Below are 7,789 nucleotides of genomic sequence, written 5' to 3'. Positions count from 1 at the left end.
GGATCCTACACTTGATCCCTTGCACAGTTTTCCTTTCGGACTCCCAGTCCTTCCTGGTTCACAATCCCATATTGACAAACTCATCTTGTTCCCATTGACTCAGTCACAGTTATGTCTTGGAAAGTCAGCAGTTCCAAAACGACATTAGTTCATACAGTACGTACCTAACAGACAGATGTCCTGCAGACATGTGATGGCAAACTTTCACAAGTTCCCATCCATGCTTTCATCGCGATCGGAAACCCACAGTAGTGAACTCCATGAGTTCCAGTGACAGTACAGTTATGTCTTGGAAGGGACATCTTCCACAGACATCAGATTGAGTTTCCGCAGACTCCAGTACAGACACGCGATGGCGAACTAATCTAGTTCCCACCGACGAGATAACAGTTACGTCTCGGCAACTCTGTTTTCCCAAAGACTTCAGGACAGAACACGCGATGATAGACAGTCACGTCTTGGAAACTCTCGGTTTCCATAGACACTAGAACAGACAGTATCAGAACAGTTATGCCTCAGCAAACCCAAGCAAACTCACTCGGTTCCTAAGGACATATCATCAACACTAACACTAAGGTTTCAGTATTCCCACTTGTCCAGCTAATCAGACATTTAGTCTGGTCTAGGATTATCATTCCAAGTCATCAAGTAGCCGTTTTACTATCCAGTTAAGTCTTAATGAGCATCTCACCCATAAGCACCTAGACTGATATAGACTCTCACATGAAAGGAATTAAAAATCTAAACTCAAATGATCGTCCCAAATCATCGAGCCGTCATCCAAAATCCAGCAAGCCTTAGCAAGCGTCACAGCCCCTAAGGACCTTGTCTGATCTAGACGCTTATGATAGGAACCGATCATTTACTACTTTTGAAACTCTGACCACAACTCATCATCTATGGCATCTTGTACCTCCAAGTAGTTTCTTGATCACCTAACAAGTCTTTGGCAAGTACACATGACTTCCAATCTCTTGTTCCGATAATCTCAACTCTCAGACCGGACAAACCTACCAAGACGTTCAAGCTTAGTCAACCTTGATAATTCCTTTGTCCAGTTCCTATATCCAGACTTGCCTACACCCACCACTTGCTAAGTGTAAGTCTCACTCAGATTTTTCCAAAAATCTTCTTATGAAACTTCCAGTTCCATTTTCCCGGACCAGCTTGTCTATTACCTTGAAAATCTTAGAATCCGTCTAAGCATTCTCAACAGATGTTCCATTCGAATGTAAGTCTCCGTACTTCACATTCCAGCATCAGTGCCTTGGCCATTAGTCCTTAGGCTCTTCCATGGACGACTAGTCCAATTCAGTTTTCTGATTTCCTGACTCTTTCAGGTTATCTCTTAGCAATCCATCAATTGCCTTAACCCGTTCATTGAGATACTATCTCAATTCTCGGACCACCTGTCCAACTCACATTTACCCATACAAAGTGTAAGTCCGACTTACATTTACCCATACAAAGTGTAAGTCCGACTTGATCACTCCCAGGGTCAAGTCTCTCGTCAGTTCTCCAATGCTCGTGCTTAGCATTTTCCACGTCCGTTCAGTCTAGACGAATCTTGAATAATCCATCCAACTCTGTCCTATAACCGTAATTGCTCTAATACCACTTGAAAGGCCCCAACTCGGTTTCCCTTACCGCCGGTTCGTCCTCAATTTGCTTGCCCCGACCCAAACTGGCATTTTTTCGAAATATTCCCTTTACTTACGATTTTTAACCAGCTTTCCTCTAAGAGGTTCAGATCAGTACACAGGGTTCCCTAAGTCTAATCCAGCAACTTAGCAGTCTACTAGTAATCGCAGCATAATAAACATGTACCTTACTACCTCGGTGCTTTGTTATCTGATAATCCATCCATACACTCCTTCCTTGCTGTCTTCCTGTTTCCCATCCGTCTTATCCAGCCAGCTCGATCTGATACTTAACCGAATCCCCTTGTTCCTTAGTCACTCAGCCAACCATCCCCACATGACCAAGAGCAAGAAGAAACGGCTCGGTCTCAAACCAGCCATCCAGTACAGACAGCATGCTAGCCATGCTCAGGGCCCCAGAACCAGTCAATGATCACGCCTAGATCAATCAGTACGAACTCGGCTCTGCAGCCCACGATCCAACCAGTACCATCACGCATCCAGATCCCTGTAAACACACTCGGCTTCACAGCCACCTTCCTGCCTCTCCAGCATACGATCAGATCAAATCTTCTCAAGATCCTACCAACACACAGTCCGCGATGAATAGAAGACGCCTCGCTACCAGCCGTTCCATCAAGACACAACCATTACCATCGTCGGAACAGAACTAAGACTCAATCTGAGTCTTAACCGCCAAAATCGCATTCCAGAACCAAACATCCGATAACCGCCTCAGATAACTCTTGCCGTCTGATCTGTATCATCAGTACAGACGCCTCCCATCAGAAACCATCAAACCGTGTACAGAACCAGCCAAGCCAGCCTCCACAGGACTCGCCATCCATCAGGGAAGATCTGCATCATCAAGCCCACGGTATGAAGGACAACTCGAATTCACAAGAACCCACGCAGAACACAGATTCGGTCTGTTCCCTTCCCGTACTGTACCTGATCAGATACAGTATGCCGATCTATTATCAGTGTCGGAACAGAACTAAGACTCGATCTGAGTCTTAACCGTCAGAATCGCATTCCAGCACCAAACATCCGATAACCGCCTCAGGTAACTCTTGCCGTCTGATCTGTATCATCAGTACGGACGCCTCCCATCAGAAACCATCAAACCGTGTACAGAACCAGCCGAGCCAGCCTCCACAGAACTCGCCATCCATCAGGGAAGACCCGCATCATCAAGCCCACGGTATGAAGGACAACTCGAATTCACAAGAACCCACGCAGAACACAGATTCGGTCTGTTCCCTTCCCGTACTGTACCTGATCAGATACAGTATGCCGATCTATTATTAGTACCCACGCTCTATCCCTTCGATCCAGTATCATTGTCTCTCGGTATCCCAGTCGCGATCCGATCATGTTCAGATCAGACGAAGTCGCAGTGCACCAGACAGACCCGCGGACAGTAACTGAGACCCCGATCCGCCTTCCGGCCAACTCTCTCTATCTTTCCGATCAGAATCGCCTTCTCTCCGTATTTCTCTCTCTCTAGTCTGTCCTGAACCGTATAGAGCCGAGATATCCTTTCTGATCCGCGGGATTTCCATTAAAAAGGAGTTTGGGCGGTTACTTCTCGGCCTTAACCGCCCATAACCGTTTCACTCAACTGCTCCCGCGCTTAATCCCATCTGTAACTGCTCTCGGGCGGTTTAACTTAACTTCCCGACAGTTAATTAACTGCTCCATAACTACTTGACAGTTCCAAGTCCCATAAACCGTCCTAGTCGGTTACACCGTCCAGTAGTCACTTAGGAACCGTCCAGTAACTGTTTCGGTAACTGCTTAGTAACCGTTCCGGTAACTGATCCCGCCATTCTCCTTAGCTAATCATTTCATGTTCAGCTCAGTATCTGTTCCCGTCAGAACGTACATCAGTTAGTCCTTACATAGGCTAACTGATCTCGGAAGACAACTCCAGCTGCCTTGTATGAATCCGTCCAGCTTAGTCCGACAAGCTCAACTGCTATGTTCTGACAGACAGTATCGTCTTAACCTGACCAGTACTATCCAGATGTAATGTCCAACATGTCTATCCCCTCTGATCAGTCCGACCTTGACTCTAAATGATACTTTTTGGTTCGAGCCATGGGCGTGACACTTTTTCACACTTTTTAAAGTAGGACCCACAAAACGCTGATGTGGCGCGCTGAGGAGGGAGTAAAAACTCAACTATTATGATATAGATTGTGGGGTCAGCTGATCTCCTACTCTTTCACTACCTCCGCCCATGGTTCTTCACAAGGCCCATCAAATAAGAAACTCGACCCAATAAGTCGGCCCAACTTAACATCACTCGGCGTAAGCAGACCGACACTCATACTCTGTTAGATAGATTGACTTTATTCAACGTCACGAGATCGGTACACGATGATGGGGTCAAAAACGGTCACGACGAAGTTAACATCCAAATATCCGTAAAAATCAGCATGAACATTTTTTTACGAAAGTTATTCTTCATAAAAAGAATCTTTACAAAGAATCTCGCGGCAAAATCCTGTTCGAATCTCGATTGAACCAAATACAAATAGTCCCAAGACAACGGACACGTATCCGGACTGGTCATGGACGAGCTCGAGTATGGCAATCGGACCGCGGACAAGCCAAGCTCGATCGATACGCGGCGACCAAGCATGCACACAGCTCGGTCGCTACGTAGAGACCGAGCTCGAGCCAAAGCTCAGTTGCTACGTAGCGACCGAGCACGCGTACTGCTCGGTCCCTACGTAGCGACCGAGCTCGAGCCAAGCCCGGTCACTACGTAGCAACCGAGCACGCGTACTGCTTGGTCGCTACGTAGCGACCGAGCACGCGCACGGAACGGTCGCTACATAGCGACCGAGCTCGGAACCAAGCTTGCTCGCTACGTAGTGACCGAGCACGTGCACGTTTCAATCGTTACGAAGCGATCGAGATTTCCCAAAACGTCGATACGGCTCGAATCCATGCATTCTCGTCTACTCTTTAATGCTATCTCCCGAAGACCATAGCTGAACCATTTCCCGTTTCTCGTCATTCAAAGTCATCGATCAAACTTTACGATAAAAACCGCGGAAAGTTTGTTTTTATCGAAGAAACCGTAGTAAACTTTTCGAGTCAAAAGACGGGCCAAAGAGACCTAAGACGTGACTCGAAGCCCACTTACGATTTCTTAACCAACAGCCCATAAGCCGTATGATGATTTATGTTTGGTTCGCAAGGAAAGATAAATATGAAGTTTTCGAAGATAATTACGAAGATCGGGAAAAACGGAATATATCCATTTTTAAGCTATGACGGCTTAAGGGCAGAAGAGGAAAAGCGTAAACCGACCTAGGAGCGAGTATATAAGGAGCCCTAGGCGAGAGGCACACATGGAAACTTTTTCACAGCAAACTTAGCACTTAGAGCATTTAGGCAACTTTCCGTTTTTGTTATTTCGAGCTGCGACTCAACTAGGTTTTGCAGTCTTAGGTTGTTAGAACTAGGGATCTCGCCGACAGCTCTCATAGCCGAGGCTTCTACCTTATTGTAACGCTCATACGCGAATTCAGAATAAGACACATTTTGCTCTTTTTACGATTTCTTATTTTAGTACTGTTCCCGTTTCGTGTTCTGATTGCTGGGCGTGTGGGATTAGCCGATATCCGGGACCTCTGGGAAACTAGGATTCTCCTACTTTCCTAATTTAAACGGAAATCGACAGTGCAAATTTTGGTTCCCACAGTTTGGCGCTAGAAGGAGGGGGGATTACGGATTATTCTTACTCATGGCCACAAAACGCTTGATCAAAACGATGTCTGGATATATGAAAGACAAACTCGCAGCACTGACTGCTCCTATGGCCAAAGCTTACGCAAACGCCGTAGTGTTCAACGAAATCGAAAACTTAGTCGCGACCTTCTGCCATAGGAAGAGCACTAAAACGCGCTCGCGATTTCTCCCTGTAAACACGAAGGGCAACAATAAAATCTATCCAACCCCGTAAAGTTTTTCTTATTACCGAGTTGGAGAAATCTCAGCGCGTAGGGGTTTGACCAAATGACTTTTTCTGAAAACTTTTCAGAAAAATAAAACTTGCTCTCCCAAAAACTGCGGAAAAACCCTAGGTTACTCGCAGAAAGAAGAAGAACAGGAAATCGGGTACGCAACCCCCAATGATGTACTTCTTCTGGATAACATTCCAAGAAACAAAGTTGATTTCCTAAAAATCGAAATCTCAGCGCGTAGGGGTTTGACCAAATGACTTTTTCTGAAAACTTTTCAGAAAAATAAAACTTGCTCTCCCAAAAACTGCGGAAAAACCCTAGGTTACTCGCAGAAAGAAGAAGAACAGGAAATCGGGTATGCAACCCCCACTGCTGTACTTCTTCTGGATAACATTCCGAGAAACAAAGTTGATTTCCTAAAAATCACTCGAAACCAAAAAATGGTAGACGAAGACGAAACAAAGCAAACAACATTTTACGAGACAGTTTTCGTCAATCCGAACTCGAAAACATATTTACGAAATAGTTTTCGTAAAATTAAACTCGACAATGTTTTACGGAACGTCGTTTGCAAAGTGAAAAGAGTCAATATTTTATGATGAGACATTTGTAGAAATAAAATTGGCATCATTTACGAAGCGACCGCATCAACGTATCATCAAAACTCGAGTTAGACCAGTTAGCCAAGCTCCGTCGCTACGTAGCGACCGAGCACAAACACGGCTCGGCCGCTATGTAGCGACCGAGCTCAAGCCAAGCTTGATCACTACGTAGTGACCGAGGACAAACACGGCTCGGTCGCTACGTAGCGACCGAGCTCAAGCCAAGCTCGGTTGCTACGTAGCAACCGAGCTCAAGCCAAGATCCACTCGCTACATAGCGACATGTCAGGCCTCAGAAAGGTCCTCCCTTGCGTTCTCTTTTGAATCCTCATCGAAACGCTTTTCGTTTCGTCTCAATCGGAGTTTCCGTTCAGATTTTACGACGAAAATAAGTAGGACTCTTCTTGGTTTGCTTCTACTCGCTACGTAGCTACCTGTCTGACCTCCACTCGCTACATACCAACCTGTCAGGCCTAAAAAGGTCCTCCCTTGCGTTCTCTTTTGAATATTCATCGAAACGCTTTTCGTTTCGTCTCAATTGGAGTTTACGTTGCGATTTTACGACGAAAACAAGTAGGACTCGTCTTGGCTTACTTCTACTCGCTACATAGCGACCTGTCAGACCTCTAGGTCGCTATGTAGCGACCTGCCAGGTCTCATAAACCTCCTCCTTTGTGTTCTCTTTTGAATCCCGATCGAAACACTTTTCGTTTCGTCTCAATCGGAGTTTCGTTGAGATTTTACGACGAAAACAAGTAAGACTCGTCTAAACTCCTTCGCTTGCTCCTACTCGCCCTCACCTCCATTTTTGTGTTCTCCTTCAAATCTCGATCGAAACGTCTCTTGTTTCGTCTCGATTGGAGTTACCATTGAAACTTTACCATAAAAAAAAATCGCAAAGACTTGTTTTCTTGCATGAATTCAAATTGATCGTATAAAACGGCAACGGTTAACTTAGCACCTTAGCCGCCTAAACTATACTATTACGTTGAACTTTTTTATAAAAATTGAAGCCGTATCTAAGTAGAAGATAACAGTCGAGTTCGGAAGATAAATGTCAAGTTTCAAACAATAAACAACAATATCGAAAATGGCGAACACACACGAAAAGAGGAAGGGGAAATGAGCAAGCAAAACTGAGAAGAGACAAAACTGCATCTCCGAGAACACTAAGGTATGTCCGACTTGTTTCAAGATCAAACTTGGAATTTTCGTAGGAAGGTACTAAGCGATAAAAAGCTTTTGAAACTGCCATAGAATTTTAGGGAACTTAAAACTTAGGTGGATAGTCTAGTGAGCTAAGTCATAGGCAATTTTTCCTATTGCTCTGGCAGATCTTGCTAACCGATCTAAACTCTCTCAAAATCGAGAAATGATTGCCACGCATACTTAGCTCGCTTCCCAAAAAAAAGAAAAAAAAAAGAAAAAGAAAGAACTAGAGACACGAACATCGTCTTAAAATCGATTCGTTCCTAGCAACCTTCTTAAAAACCGACATATTCCAACTTGTCAACCTGAAAACCACCAAGTCGCAATCCTAGTGTCGTCTTCAAACCGACCCGGA

The sequence above is a fragment of the Brassica oleracea genome, chromosome C8, assembly GCF_000695525.1.
Source record: "Brassica oleracea var. oleracea cultivar TO1000 chromosome C8, BOL, whole genome shotgun sequence".
In the NCBI taxonomy this organism is placed as follows: domain Eukaryota; kingdom Viridiplantae; phylum Streptophyta; class Magnoliopsida; order Brassicales; family Brassicaceae; genus Brassica; species Brassica oleracea.
This window is presented reverse-complemented; position numbering follows the sequence as displayed.